This window comes from Salvelinus fontinalis, chromosome 31 (assembly GCF_029448725.1).
Source record: "Salvelinus fontinalis isolate EN_2023a chromosome 31, ASM2944872v1, whole genome shotgun sequence".
NCBI lineage: Eukaryota > Metazoa > Chordata > Actinopteri > Salmoniformes > Salmonidae > Salvelinus > Salvelinus fontinalis.
The window spans coordinates 40,984,945-41,000,760 of record NC_074695.1 but is presented as its reverse complement, the minus strand read 5'-3'; the positions used below and the strand labels follow the sequence as shown (position 1 = coordinate 41,000,760).

The following is a 15,816-nucleotide window of genomic DNA, read 5'->3' as shown; positions in this document are numbered from 1 at the left end:
TGTCAGCGTGGGTTCTATTCCGGCCCAAGCCCTTCTGGCACAAATATCGCAATCTCCCATTTGACTTGATGTATTAATACATTTCAAATATGGACAGTCCAGGATTATTTTACTCCCGATCTTGATAAGAAATGACCATACCAGGCACTTTTGGATAACATAAATAGTAAATAAATAACATTATAAATGTACAGCAACATTAGTTTGCATTCATACGAACATAGGCGGAAATCCCAGGGGGGACGGGGGGGACACGACCCCCCCATCTTAGGAAAAATATGATTTGTCCCCCCCAATATATCACTGTAAACATAACTATGTAATTTCAATAATATTAATAATACGCAATGAAAGCACTTGTGCTGATTATAGACACTTAATAGCGCATTTAAATTTCAAAAGATTGCAACCCCCCCCGCCCTTTGCCTCACAATGGTTTGATCCACTGCCAGTTCTTTAGCTGGCAAGGTAATAGAGAGTTCGTATCTACTGTCCGAAAGGGACATGTACATAACTGACGCGAGGTTAATCCAGTCAATCCATAGCAGGTCCATAGCAATGTTATTTATTTATTTTTATGTTGGCAGGGTTCACACACTAGGGGAATTTGCAGAGCTAGCGCGCAAACTAAAGCAAACATTAACTATCAAGCTAGCTAGTACCTATTCCATTTATGTGGCGTCGTCAAAGATGGAATATTTGCTATCGTCAGTTTATTCCAAGATCAGCATGCAGCTGTAGTGCTTCGACGTCCATGTGATAAGGTTAGCAATAAACTGAAGTCCAAACTGAACAGAACAGAACTACACTCTCTTCTACCATTGTCTTAAATATATATAATGGTCTCGTTGCAAAAGATAAATTGTCGCTAGTGAACTTTTTTTATTTTTTTTTATTTCACCTTTATTTAACCAGGTAGCAAAGATTATAGCAAACACACAGAAACGGAATTGGTGCTCGCTAGCTTTACAAATTCAGCTATTGTTAGAAGCCAGCCAATATGAAACAAACTATTTAAATTACAAAAGGTTGCAGCATGTGTTGTGTAAATGTGTGTGTGTGCAGCTAGGCCAGCCAGCCAGCCAGGTAGAAAAATGGCAGAAAAAAGTAAGAAGACGGACATCAGAGTATTTGTCAGTACACCAAAACGCATAGTAAGAACTCTAGTATCCTAATATCTCAAAGACTAGTTGATAAAATGTTCATAAGAAAGAAGTGAAATGCTAATGGAAATGTTTCACAATGATGTCATTAGGCAGAGCAGGCAACAGATGGCACACAGACAGCAGAGCTGGGGACAGACTGGCAGAGACAGGGAGTCTCAGGTAAGTTTGTTGAGTCTTTGTTTGGCAACATTATGAAAGGTTCTCAATTTTTTTGACTTGTAAAATAGGGACATAATTGGAAAATGCCATGGATACCCCCACTCTCAACTTAAACTGGTGACTAAACTAAGATTTGTTTACGGCAATGGTATTGCTGTTGTGATTAATTGTGTAGTTTTGGGTACCGGTAGTTAGGAGTACGGCAAACACCTTATTTATTTTCTAGGAGACAGACTGAGTCAGTTAGGGTGGTGAAAGGGAAAGAGCCAGGGAGAGAGACTTCAGAGGACAGTGTCACCCTTGTTGCCAGCAGCACCAGTATAGGGGACAGTGGCACAGCATTGTCCAGTTACCACAGTGATGGCACAAAACCATATCAGCCACACCCACAATTTATAGAACCGCAAACTCTTGCCAACAGAGTGTTGACGTTTCAAGAGAGATGGTTTCGCGATTTCCCCTGGCTACATTATAATCCATCAATAAAAGGAGTGTTGTGTTTTCACTGTAGCCAAGAGTTTTCAAGCCAGCCATCTTTTGGCCAAAGAGCTGATGCTGCCTTCATTAGTGCAGGATTTAGGAACTGGAGAAAAGGCATTGAAAAATTCACAGCACATCAAAATTGCCAAACCCACCGCTACTTTGTAATTGTAACAGCACACCAGCTAAATCCAATCAGTGTCCAGTTATGTCCAGCGCGTGGGGTAAACAGCTGGATGACGCAAGGCATTGCTTGATGAAAAGTGTTAGTTCGGTGCGGCATGTAGTAAGACAGGGACAAGCCTTTAGAGGCCACACGGATGACAGTGGGAATTTATACCAGATTTTGAAACTTAGGGCAGAAGAGGATGATCCCATTTTACTTAAGTGGTTAACAGAGCGTACCACAATGTACACAGGCCCCAAAGCACAGAATGAAATTCTGAACATCATGGCCAATAGTCATTCGAGGCATTGCAGCTGAGATTAGGTCTCTTCCGATTGTACAATTTTCATTAATTGTTGATGGTACTCAAGATGTCTCTGGTGCTGAACAGGAGAATGTCTGCCTGCGTTATGTTGACCATGACCATGTCCCTCACAAGGAGTTTATTGGGCTATACAGGGTGTCGGAGACAACAGGCGAGGGCATTGCGAAAGTGCCAACTGATGTGTTGTTGAGGAAACCCGCAAACATATGCTCGGTTCTTTTGTTCAGTAGTGTGTATAGCAGTGGTTCTCAACCTTTTTGGGGTACTGGAACCCCTGCATATTTTGCGGCAAGGCAGGCAAGGTTTTGAGCGGTCCTCAGGGACCTCCACCCCCTCTATATTATATGTAAACTTACTGGAAACCTTGTGGTACTGACTACATTCATTACACTTTTTTATTTCACGGACTCCTTGCAATTAGTCCATGGACCCCTGTTTGAGAACCCATGGTGTAATTGATAGTTGTTCTTTTGTGTAGTAGTTTTCAGTACACTTACAAATGATTTATTTCATGTTATTTTATTTAAAATTGCATACTTTGTGCGACATACTTGTCCATAGCTGCTGTTTGAAGAGTTGAGACACTGACTGAAGGATATTTTGGTTGATTTATTTGGGTTTTTCATTGAAGTAGTTATTTTGCTTTTAGAACTGTACTTATTTTAAGCGTTTTGTTCTTGCAAAGATATTGTAATAGACTCAGGCCAGGTGGACATATTTAATGACTATATAAATGTATCAGAAAAGGTCAAATTAAAAGGTCAATTCAATACGGAGACCAACTTTGTGATGGTTCTCAATGGAGATTCTTTTAGATGTGATCACACCATGTTCATTGTATTTATGAAAACTACACCCATACAGTGTACAGTACCATTGTCACCTACTGACCTTTCTTGATATTGCTGGTTGTAAGTACGAATACCTGCATACATACTGGACTGGTAAGGAGCACTGCTATAACTATTATTAGTAGTAGAATTATAATGATTTAAACATTTGAACAAGTTGGGAAAACCCTTCAGTTAACTACTGTACTGTACCTGTCCAGTTGTAGGAATTATGGTTCCTCAATATACATTTAACAACGTATGCTATGTGTTACAGCACCACTTTTGGTGTCCCCCTCAGGAATTGCTCTTGAGAAAATTTAATGTAATTGTCCCCTCCAAGGTTGATCTCAGATTTTCGCCCCTGCATACGAAGTGTCGGAAAAATTGTTACAGATTGGCTGTGATAAATGAGGAAATACTTTATTTCTAGTCTGTTCAAAAAGGACTAAATTGTTTGGATTACAATACTAACAAGAGGGCAAACATATCTTGACAGACTTTGGTTGCAAGCAGCACTAAGTTAGAGACGAAGAGGTGAAGCGAGAGGGCTCACTCTCGCCAAAATAAGTCCAGAATAAGCCCAATGTGTTTCTATATGCTTAATATGCATTCCTAAGCTTGTCGCCTGCATTCCTGCCTTTGGGACGACTACCGTTGTTCGGGTGGAGCAATGAGCATCTCATCATTATTTACAGATCTGCGACAAAGGTAACATCAAAATAATGTTTTAGGGAACGGTGATGATGTGACCAACAATGGATGGGAATTGAGATCAGTTGTGCAGGTGAATTTTGCGCATATTGATGATTTAACGAGACATCAGTTGGCGATAATCTAGTTTCATCGATGGTTGTAATAGGCCCCTTGTTATTTGCTTATATTCCAATAGGCTACATTTTGTAGGCCTAGCCTATCAATAGTCACATAATGAAAGGTGTGAAAACCAATAATCTACTTGTAACAGCTGTCGTCCTCCTCTTCCTCGGACGAGGAGAGGAGAGAAGGATCGGTGGACCAATACGCAGCAAGGTATGATGACATAATTTATTGAAAGACAAAGACGAATACGAAAACACTTGGAAAATTACAAAATAAGAAAACGACGTAGACGAAACCTGAACATGAACTTACATAACTACACGTAGAACTCACGGACAGGAACAGACTACATCAAACGAATGAACAGCCAAACAGTCCCGTATGGTACAGACACGGACGACACAGGAGACAATCACCCACAAACAAACAGTGAGAAACAACCTCCCTATGTATGTCTCTCAATCAGAGGAAAACGAAAACACCTGTCTCTGATTGAGAGCCATACAAGGTCAATTAACCCTTTAACCCAACATAGAAACACAACACATAGAAATGCCCACCCAGCTCACGCCCTGACCAATAAACACATACAAAACAAGAGAAAACAGGTCAGGAACGTGACACTACTGTTTGTGTTTTCCTGGCTAAATTGGTAAATTGATTTGGGCCATCAGTTGATTGACAGATGTAGGCCTCCAGTGTGGATGCTTGCCCACGTTTTATAGTAAGGCTATGTATAATTTGCGGAAGTGGGTAGAGTAATGAAAATCCGTACCTAAATAAAATCCGTACCAATTACAGATTGTAATTTACTCAAGTAAAATTTGCCTTCTAAAGGATCTACTCAAGTAAGAGTAAAAAAGTATCCACTCAGAAAAGTACTTAAGTACTATCTACAAATTTCGTTTTTACACCTTATGGTAAACTGTGACAGAAAACAACTTAGTGCAATTGATTTGACATTCATTTATTATTAAAGCCTACCAGCACCATCTTGCAGATGTCCCCCAGCACAGGTAGTCTTCAATGAAGACTGACATCAAACAAAGTCCATAGGCTGAACAGTTTCAATGACGGTCATTCAATGTTGAATTAATATCTATGAATGTGCACAATTTCATAAAAGGTATATGGTACTCGAGACATTGGAATCATTTTACAATTTGAATAGCATTATTGCAAATTTATTTCAAGATATAATTTCAAGTACATGTGATGGTGAATGCATACTAAAAAGATTTACACCAAGTGTGATGTTACATTTTTCACTCAGAATGAAAAGGTAAGTCTAACAACAATCAATACCGAAATTTCCGAAATTTCACTATCAATCATGTTACTAGTACAGTACCAGTCTAAAGTTTGAACACACCAACTCATTCAAGGGTTTTTCTTAATTTTTACTATTTTCTACATTGTAGAATAATTGTGAAGACATCACAACTATGAAATAATAAATATGGAAACATGTAGTAACCAAAGCAGCCACCCATTGCCTTGATGACAGCTTTGCACACTCTTGGCATTCTCTCAACCAGCTTCATGAGGTAGTCACCTGGAATGCATTTCATTTCAATTAACAGGTGTGGCTTGTTAAAAGTAAATGTGTGGAATTTCCTTCTTAATGCATTTGAGCCAATCAGTTGTGTTGTGACAAGGTCGGGGTGGTATACAGAAGATAGCCCTATTTGGTAAAGGCCAAGTCCATATTATGGCAAGAACAGCTCAAATAAACAAAGAGAAATGACAATCCATCATTAATTTAAGACATGAAGGTCAGTCAATACAGAAAATCTCAAGAACTTTCTTCAAGTGCAGTCGCAAAAACCATTAAGCACTTTGATGAAACTGGTTCTCATGAGGACCGCCACAGGAAAGGAAGACCCAGAGTTACCTCTGCTGCAGAGGACAAGTTCATTAGAGTTACCAGCCTCAGAAATTGCAGCCCAAATGAAAGCTTCACAGAGTTCAAGTAACAGACACATCAACATCAACTGTTCAGAGGAGACTGCATGAATCAGTGCTTCATGGTCATATTGCTGCAATGAAACCGCTACGAAAGGACACCAATAAGAAGAAGAGACTTGCTTGGGCCAAGAAACACGAGCAATAGACATTAGACAGGTGGAAATCTGTCCTTTGTCTGATTAGTCCAAATTTCCATTTTTTTGTTTCAACCGTGAGATGCAGAGTAGGAGAATGGATGATCTCTGCATGTGTGGTTCCCACTGTGAAGTATGGAGTAGGAGGTGTGATGGTGTGGAGGTGCTTTGCTGGTGACACTGTCAGTGATTTATTTAGAATTCAAGGCACACTTTACCAGCATGGCTATCACAGAATTCTGCAGCGATACTCCATCCCATCTTGTTTGCGCTTAGTGGGACTATCATTTGTTTTTCAACAGGACAATGACCCAACACACCTTCAGGCTATTTGACCAAGAAGGAGAGTGGTGGAGTGCTGCATCAGATGACCTGGCCTCCACAATCACCTGAACTCAACCCAATTGAGATGGTTTGGGATGAGTTGGACCGTAGAGTGAAGGAAAAGCAGCCAACAAGTTCTCAGCTTATGTGGGAACTCCTTCAAGACAGTTGGAAAAGCATTCCAGGTGAAGCTGGTTGAGAGAATGCCAAGAGTGTGCAAAGCTGTCATCAAGGCAATGGGTGGCTACTTTGAAGAATCTAAAATCTAAAATATATTTTGATTTGTTTAACACTTTTTTGGTTACTACATGATTCCATATGTGTTATTTCATAGTTTTGATGTCTTCACTATTATTATACAATGTAGAAAATAGTAAAAATAAAGACAAATCCTTGAATGAGTAGGTGTGTCCATACTTTTGACTGGTACTGTATGCAAATCAGACACATTTTACCTTGGAATTAAATTAATGTCAATACATTTAATTTTTTTTGCATTCTAGCTAACCCTAATCCTTTTCCTAACCTTAACATACTCCTCCTAACCTGCTATGTTAATTCTACTAACCGGTTACGAAAATACATTTTTTGACAAAAGCTGTGTCCCTTCTAGACAAAACCGGATTGACCCTTTATCCTCTTTCTCTTTCCTTTCCATTTTGAAGGGTATTTTCTATTCTTTTCTCCTCCCCCTTGGTTGTGCCTTTACAAGCTGTCAATAAAAATAGAAAAATGTCTTGTATATGTTACAAAAAAAGTTTACTGAGATGATACACTGACAGAGGTGCTTATAGACCCATAAAAACAGAATGACATTTAGACACACACACACACACACACACACACACACACACACACACACACAGAGAGAGAGAGAGAGAGAGAGAGGGCGAAAGAGAGCAATGCATGGGAGGATGCTGCGGTGGACTGACCCGTTGTAGCTAGCTAACGTTAGCTAGATCATGGTTGACACTGCAGCTACAGTAGCTAGCTAGCTTAGCCAGTTTATTTAGTGGCAACCGATAGGTAACTAGCTATTGCCACACACATCTAATTAATCTGTTCACTCTTTATGCCAATGAGAAGGTGGCTAGAGAAACAGAGATCATATGGGGAGCTAAAAAAACAGATATTAAATTTTTTCTCATATTCTGGGTTAGCCAACGCTAGCTAACTAGTCATTTATTTTGCACTCATCAAAACACAATTTCAACAGAATAATTATATTTTAGAAATACTTATCTTACTCCAGAAGCATTTAACATTACAAAGGCAATTACATTTAAGTCATTTAGCAGACACTCTTATCCAGAGCGACTTACAAATTGGAAAGTTCATACATATTCATCCTGGTCCCCCCGTGGGAATTGAACCCTGGTCCCGCCGTGGGAATTGAACCCACAACCCTGGCGTTGCAAGCGCCATGCTCTACCAACTGAGCCACACGGGACCACAATTAAGGCGCAATTTACCTTAGATTGCGTCTGGCTAAGAACCAAAGAACAAAAAAATCGAGTAGAAAAGTACTAGTTCCTCCAAAGATTCTAAGGGCAGCAATGGGCCGGATTCGAACCCATGCCTACACTAGCATGTGTGCCGTTGTCAGCAGCTGCTGGCGCTGAGATAAACATAAATACATTTTACCTAATGCTTGCCTTGAACATATGATCAAATAATTAATCTAAAAACATGGATTTACCCTAACAAAAAATACATCTACTCCCTACAAATGTTGTCAATTTATTACAATCCACATAAGAATTCACACGAGACGCAATTAGCTTACATAGGCTACTTGAACCGTCGCACAGTAGACCTCCAGTCTAAGTTATTATATATCCTACAAACACCACTCCCAGCTTCCCCCTGGCGGCGATTCTAAATATGAAATATCCCTTCAAATCCTCCTGCTGCAGGATCATTTTCCTCCTATGACAAAATTGGTCATATTAAGATCTGACATCTGTAACACCTCATGACAAAGACAAATACTGTTTTACATCTTTGAGTGGTTATCAAACTAACATTCGAAATGGTATGTGTATTCTTTGCATTAATATATTTTGATGAAAGATTTGTCAAATGAATGAGATGTTTACGTCTCAGTTGAATTGGTTTGAATTAAATTCTACTTGCTTCAATTCAAATACAATTCTTATTCTGCTTCCTGTGAGGTGTGGCCAATTCAAATTCAATTCAAATACACAGTTTGAATTTAATTAAACTCAGAAATTCGGAATTCACCCCAACCCTGGTGTCCGCTGTCATGTAAAGAATGGTAACCATTGCCAGTGTATACACTCATATAAAACGTGTTGTTGAACAACACAATTTATGTGGAATGTCTACTCTGACACATTTTGTGTCACTTCCTGCAATTAATGTGTTAAAAGCTGAAAACCATACAACACACGCTAAATGTGCTTGATTATTGACCAATCGCTTTGCAGATCCGACGTCATTGTGCATCTAGGCCACGGTCCCATACTGTGACCCACACGCAGCACACTATGAGAAGTTCAACTGACAGCCTGGAGTGAGCCAGCTAGCAGGAGGAATAAGAAACAAGAGCAAGGTAAATGTACTCTTTATAAGAATAAGGCTAACATTTTAGCCCTGTTTTATACAAATATTAAGTGTCTCAGTGAATTTGAACCTGGTTTCCTCCATAATGCACTGTAAGCTATAAAAATAAATAGAGTCGCACACTCATTATATATAAACACCAATGTTGCGGCATCACTGTGTCTTCTTCAGGGTAATGTCATGAATGCTTGAACATAATTAGATATTGTATATAATATTAGCATAAACATACATTATTGTTGAACTGTTTGCTAATCGAATTATGTTTCCATATGATAAAAGCCTAATATATTCAATATGCTGTAAACTATTCAATGCTTGGTTAATTCTCTTAATAAGTATACATTTCTGAGGCGTCCCACTAAATGTATTTTAATAACTTGAATTAATAATTTTCTGAAGGTACTAGAACTTATCTAGACAGCTTGGTAGCTAGCTAGCAACATGACAAGGAATAGAGCTGCATGTGTCATCATTGTTGGCATCTGAGGTAAGTTCTCCTAGAACTTGTAAGGTTCTGTCTCTAAGCCAGCAGTTGGCTAATGTTAATCGAAGTAAATTAATGGGCAACTTTTTAGTTCTCATCATGTTTTATTGTAAAGATATTTTGTGTTTGTTTGGTTTCCAGCCTGGAACCAGCATCTGTTCCCTGTATGGTGTGCCTTGGCCTTCCGAACAGAGCAGCCCGCCAGTATTTGAACATTGCGAGGAACAACAACGTTGCCATCCGCCTGGAGGATGAGGGCCTAACCTGAGCAATTGACAAACGCTTCAAGCTGTACTGGGTCAGCAATTTATCATATCCTATCCAACTTCAGTTTGTTCTCCTGTGTCCCAGGTACAACATTCTGAGTTGGTCTCTCTGGACTACATACTAACTGACTGACATAATACATATCTTGTTTGAGGTGTTTCAAGAATGATATTTAGCATGTACAAAATGTGTTTCATGTAAGATTCTGTATGTGGAGCACTGTATGAATTGAATAAAGGGCTATTGTTTTTCTATGTCTTTCCCATTCATTTACAGAATTGTAAAGTGGATTTAAGTGGAATATAACACAACGTGTAAAAAAATATTATAATAATGTTGACACTCCCCTATGTCCAGTTAGGGATGACACGTAAGTTGGGTGAAAAAGATACTCAATTCCTTTGCGTTAACTTTTTGCAAATCCAATCAGTTTTCCACATTGACTCAACGTAATCAATTTTTTTTAAATGACTTGGTTTTGGCCATTTAGTTTTGGCCATTTAGTTGTTTGTCAATGGCAGAGCTGTCCCTCTAATCCAGGGGAACAGACTAAAAGCTGAGCCCGGGCCGCACCCCGGTGTGCTCACACTCCAATAAAGACCTACTGCTATCAGGCACGATAATCCTTCCCATTGGCTATTTATGGATGCAAACTGTAGAGATGATGGACTCATTATACCTTCACAGAAAACTGCCACCTTTCATTCTCATAAATAGTTCCTTCAGATTGCTGTCATATCAGCAGTGTGTGGCTGATTCCATCTGTCTTCTCTCTCAGGCTGTATACGTTATGGACAGTAGGCCTTGCTATGGACAGTAGAACAATCTACCATTCTGATCTCATACCTTGGGCCTGGCTTGAGGTTGAGGATAATATCCTCCTCTTTACCTGAAACTCATCCCAATCTCATTGCTAACCTTTAGCCCTTATCTTGCTAAACCTTTGAGAACTTCAACCTCAATATTATGCCTGCCCAAGGCCTTTAGCCCAGTTGAGGAGTGCTAAATAGATCGGATTTCCTTAGGTGCTGGTTTACTAAAGATGTGTTAGGACTGTACCTCATCTCTACCTCATCGCTAACCTGTGGCTCATGCCAGCCTCCCATCCCACTTCCCACTTAGCCCTTACCTGTACCTCATCCCGGTGGTGTAGGACACACACTCCCGCAGGGACACAGCGTTCATCTTCAGAAAGTCCTCCAGGTTCTTGAGCTGGGCAGCGGCACGTACCTCCCTCAGCCGCTGCATCTCGGCCAGCTGGTCACTGCGCTGCTGCCGCTCCTCATTATCCAGAGCTTGCTCCGACAGGAAGCAGCTAAGGCCACTGCGCACGCTCTCGCTCATCGACGACAAGGACAGCATCTTACCCGTGCCGGAGTTGCCGGTGTTGCCTCCGCCGCTGCTGACGCTGCTGCTCCGCCTCATGCTGGCTACAGGAGGCCCCTGTCCGCCGCTACTGACGCCACCACCGCTGCCAGCTCCATTGCCACCCGGCTTGGGCATCTGGTGGTCAGGGACACTCTGTTGGCGGCTCATACGACGTCCGGCCCCTCCATGCCCGTGCCCACCCCGCACCTCGCTCAGGCTGCTTTTGTGTGTGCCAAACATGCCCAGGCAGCACTGCCAGTGCCCACCCCGGTCAGAGACAGTATAGGTTTGCCACCCGAAGCAGTGTCGTCAAACGGACAGACAGGACAGACGGACTGTACGGATGCAGAGAGTGCAGTGCTGGTGCTGTGTGTGGCCACTGAGCCCCTGAGGCGAGGCGGAGGGGAGTGGGACAAAGCAGTGGCTTTAAATAGCACCTGTTCCTCTGCTCTGAGTGGGTGACAGGACAAAAACACCCCCAGCCCCATGCATCACGGCCTGTAATCAGAGCTGGCAGGCAATCCCCTCCACCAGTACCGCCACCTCTCCCCTCGCCCCATTGTGTAAGAGACACAAACACAAGGGCGCCATTTATAACTGATATAGGGGCTCTTCCGAGGTGGGTGTGGTCCCGTAAGCAAGGTGAAACGTGTGGTGTTACTCGAGTGTGGCACTGTCAGAAACTCTCTGGTGGCAGGAGCAAACGTGTGTGGGTACAGTGGCATGCAAAGAGAATGTTGGGTGGAAGAGGAGGGCATAGCATTATGCCACCTCCAGCCGTGGCAGGAGAGAGTGAGAGGCAAGTTGAGTGACAACTCTTGAGAACTGGCCAGCACCCAATTATCTAAAGCTGTTCACTAACTTGGGATTGTGGGATTGTCAGAAAATAGACAGACAGACAGAGAGGGTCGCTAGCCTTTTAATCAAATCAACTTTCAGATATGGTCCGTCTTTGGAGAACTACATTGTAACGCCACCTGTCAACATACAAACGTCAACAGCAAATGCACAGGGCAATGCTTTTGGCCATTGAAACGTGAAGAAATGCTGTGTAAAATGTTTACCAAGAGACCATGCATGTAGCTCTCATGTTCAACCGTGTGTTTACATTACTACTCTCTTTCATAATTAAAGAGGTCACTATAGTTTCAGGCCCTGTGGAATGCTATTTTAAAAGACAAGTTCACTATTTTTAGATTCACATTCATTTTTTATTTAGTCATCCATCTTTCTGATTCGTTTAAATACCCATTTCCTACTTCAGCTATCGTTTGCCACTGCTTACCATAAAACAATGTTTGTGAATGTTTCACGTTTGTATACATATCACTTCGAAGAAACATCAAATAATTTAGTACATTTCAGGTGATATGGTCATTAATTTTGCAAATCTAAATGTTATAGTTATAACTGACTCAATTCCATTCACAACATACAATCATATCCATTCTACAAAATAGTGCCTAGTGGAATAACACCTCTTGCACAGTTTTCACATTTTGCTGGCTGAAATCTAAAAAGGGATATAATTAGACTGTTTCCCTACTTATCTACACAACCTACACCACATTTTCAAAGTGAAAGAAACAATATATAAAAAAGATTTATAAATAAAAAATCTAAAAATGAAGTTGTCTTGATTGTGTATGACTTCACACCTCAGAGTTAATACTTGGTAGAAGCACTTTTGGCAGCAATTACACCTCTTGGAAAGCCATTCTGGTGTGTCTTTGGCTTACAAATTTGTGTAATTGTCCAGCTGAAAAAAAAACTATCCCAGGGTTAGGTATTCAGAAGACTAACCTTTTACCTGGGCTTTGCTAATTTCATTTGTATTTTTATCCTGATAAACTCCCCCAGTCTCTGCCGATGACAAGCCTATCCATAACGTGGTGCTGCCACCACAATACTTGAAAATATGTTTTGAGAGATTCTTGAGAGGTATCAATTCTCGAGAGACATTACTGTAATGCCTGACAGGTGCCCCGCTCTAAGATGGCCAGTTTTAACAGAATTGTCTTGTTGAGCCCAACATTCATACAGTAAAAATACTAATAGCAGAGCAATGTTTTTGAAACAGCTGAAATGTATCGACATGTGTGAACCACCACCTTGATTCGGTCTTACATTGCAAAATTTGAAATTGTGTTTTTTTTTGTTTGTTTTTTTACATTGAATGAAAGCAGAGACACATAGCTACAAAATGATATATCATACACTGCATTTGAGGAACAATGGGAAAGTAATTATGCTTTGAAAGTTGATAAACTTGTAACCTCACTTTTGATTAAATGGCATTTGAATGTTTTTGTACATACTGGAGAGCTCTTCTTTGTCTATACCCATTCAGCATTGTTCACACCCTCTTAAGCTTTAGCTCCACCCATCTCTTTAAGGGTTGAGCAGAGTGTTCTGTCCTAACAACAGCAGTCAAGCACCCAAGCTAACTGGCTAACGTTGGCTAGCTTGCGAGCTACTTCCAGACACAAATGCGAGAACATCTCATTTTGACCATTTTACTCATCCTAGCAGAGCTGGTTCGGCTGTTTTTAATGTATCCAGAGCGTTGATGACTAAAACTGTGCTGCTAGCAACGTTTTGCCAACGTTTATTGACACCGGCCATATTCAATGGGTTTTGAGCGTTCGTAAATTCTTCAGTTATACTGCACTCTGTACTCTCAGATGAGAGCGCTCTGAAATCAGAGTAGATAGCCAGAGACAATTTACCAGCTACGTCTATGAATAGTTGTCACGGTGAAATTCTATTGAAATGGTTACTTGCATAGTGGAGTCTTTTGCTAAGACATGTACAGTTGAAGTCGGAAGTTTTCATACACTTATGTTGGAGTCAATTAAACTTGTTTTTCAACCACTCCACAAATTTCTTGTTAACAAACTATAGTTTTAGCAAGTCGGTTAGGACATCTACTTTGTGCATGACACAAGTCATTTTTCTAACAATTGTTTACAGACAGATCATTTCACTTATAATTTATTGTATCAAAATTCCAGTGAGTAAGAAGTGTACATACACTAGGTTGACTGGGCCTATAAACAGCATGGAAATTCCAGAAAAGGATGTAATGGCTTTAGAAGCTTCTGATAGGCTAATTGACATCATTTGAGTCAATTGGAGGCGTACCTGTAAATGTATTTCAAGGCCTACCTTCAAACTTTATGCCTCTTCCTTGACATCATGGGAAATTAAAAAAGAAATCAGCCAATACCTCAGAAAATTGTAGACATCCACAAGTCTGGTTCATCCTTGGGAGCAATTTCCAAACGCCTGAAGGTACCACGTTCATCTGTACAAACAACAGTACGCAGGTATAAACACCATGGGACCACGCAGCCGTCATACCGCTCAGTAATGAGACGCGTTGTGTCTCCTAGAGATGAACGTACTTTGGTGCGAAAAGTGCAAATCAATCCCAGAACAACAGCAAAGGAACTTGTGAAGATGCTGGAGGAAACAGGTACAAAAGTATCTATATCCACAGTAAAATGAGTCCTATATCGACATAACCTGAAAGGCCGCTCAGCAAGCCACTGCTCCAAAAAAACATTAAAAAAACAGACTACGGTTTGCAACTGCACATGGGGACAAAGATCGTCCTTTTTGGAGAAATGTCCAAAAATCGTCCTTTTTGGAGAAAAACAAAAATAGAACGGTTTGACCATAATGACCATCGTTAGGTTTGGAGGAAAATGGGGGATGCTTGCCAGCTGAAGAACACCATCCCAATGTGAAGCACGGGGGTGGCAGTATCATGTTGTGGGGGTGCTTTGCTGCAGGAGGGACTTGTGCACTTCACAAAATAGATGGCATCATGAGGTAGGAAAATTATGTGGATATATTGAAGCAACATCTCAAGACATCAGTCAGGAAGTTAAAACTTGATCACTAATGGATCTTCCAAATGGACAATGACCCCAAGCATACTTCCAAAGATGTGGCAAAATGCCTTAAGGGCAACAAAGTCAAGGTATTGGAGTGGCCATCACAAAGCCTTGACCTCAATCCTATAGAAAATGTGTGGGCAGAACTGAAAAAGTGTGTGCGAGCAAGGAGGCCTACAAACCTGACTCAGTTACACCAGCTCTGTCAGAAGGAATGGGCCAAAATTCATCCAACTTATTGTGGGAAGCTTGTGGAAGGCTACCCAAAACGTTTGACACAAGTTAAACAATTTAAATGCAATGCTATCAAATACAAATTAAGTGCATGTAAACTTCTGATCCACTGAGAATGTGATGAAAGAAATAAAAGCTGAAATAAATAATTCTCTCTACTATTATTCTGACATTTCACATTCTTAAAATTAAGTGGTGATCCTAACTGGGAATTTTTACTAGGATTAAATGTCAGGAATTGTGAAAAACGGAGTTTAAATGTATTTGGCTAAGGTGTATGTAAACTTCCGACTTCAACTGTAGCTAGTTAGCTAGGTAAACAATGAACCTTAATCCCAACTCATGACGTTACGACCTTGTATGAATCCAAAGGTAGCTAACCAACCAGGTTCAATGTTAGCTAGCGAACATAAGGCTATAACAGGCAAAGCAAATGGCTCTGAGATATGAATAATAAGATCATATACGTAACATTAGCTAGCAAGCCAGCCAGTTAACGTTAGCTAGCTAGCTAACAGTACACTTTAACTTCAAATGAAAATGACTTTGTCTAAATATTTTAGACTAGTTTTATTGAGTTTTCACCTGTTACATTCTG

The 15,816-nt window shown here is 40.5% G+C and overlaps 1 protein-coding gene and 1 non-coding gene across 2 annotated transcripts in view; both read right to left on the bottom strand.

The window, feature by feature from the left end:
• Positions 1–15,816, bottom strand: part of LOC129830253 (voltage-gated potassium channel subunit beta-2-like) — a 111,219-nt gene that overhangs the window by 73,547 nt on the left and 21,856 nt on the right. The window lies entirely within an intron of this gene.
• trnaa-ugc (transfer RNA alanine (anticodon UGC)) lies at positions 7,752–7,824 on the bottom strand. Its single transcript has one exon. It is a non-coding gene; the product is annotated as a tRNA-Ala (tRNA).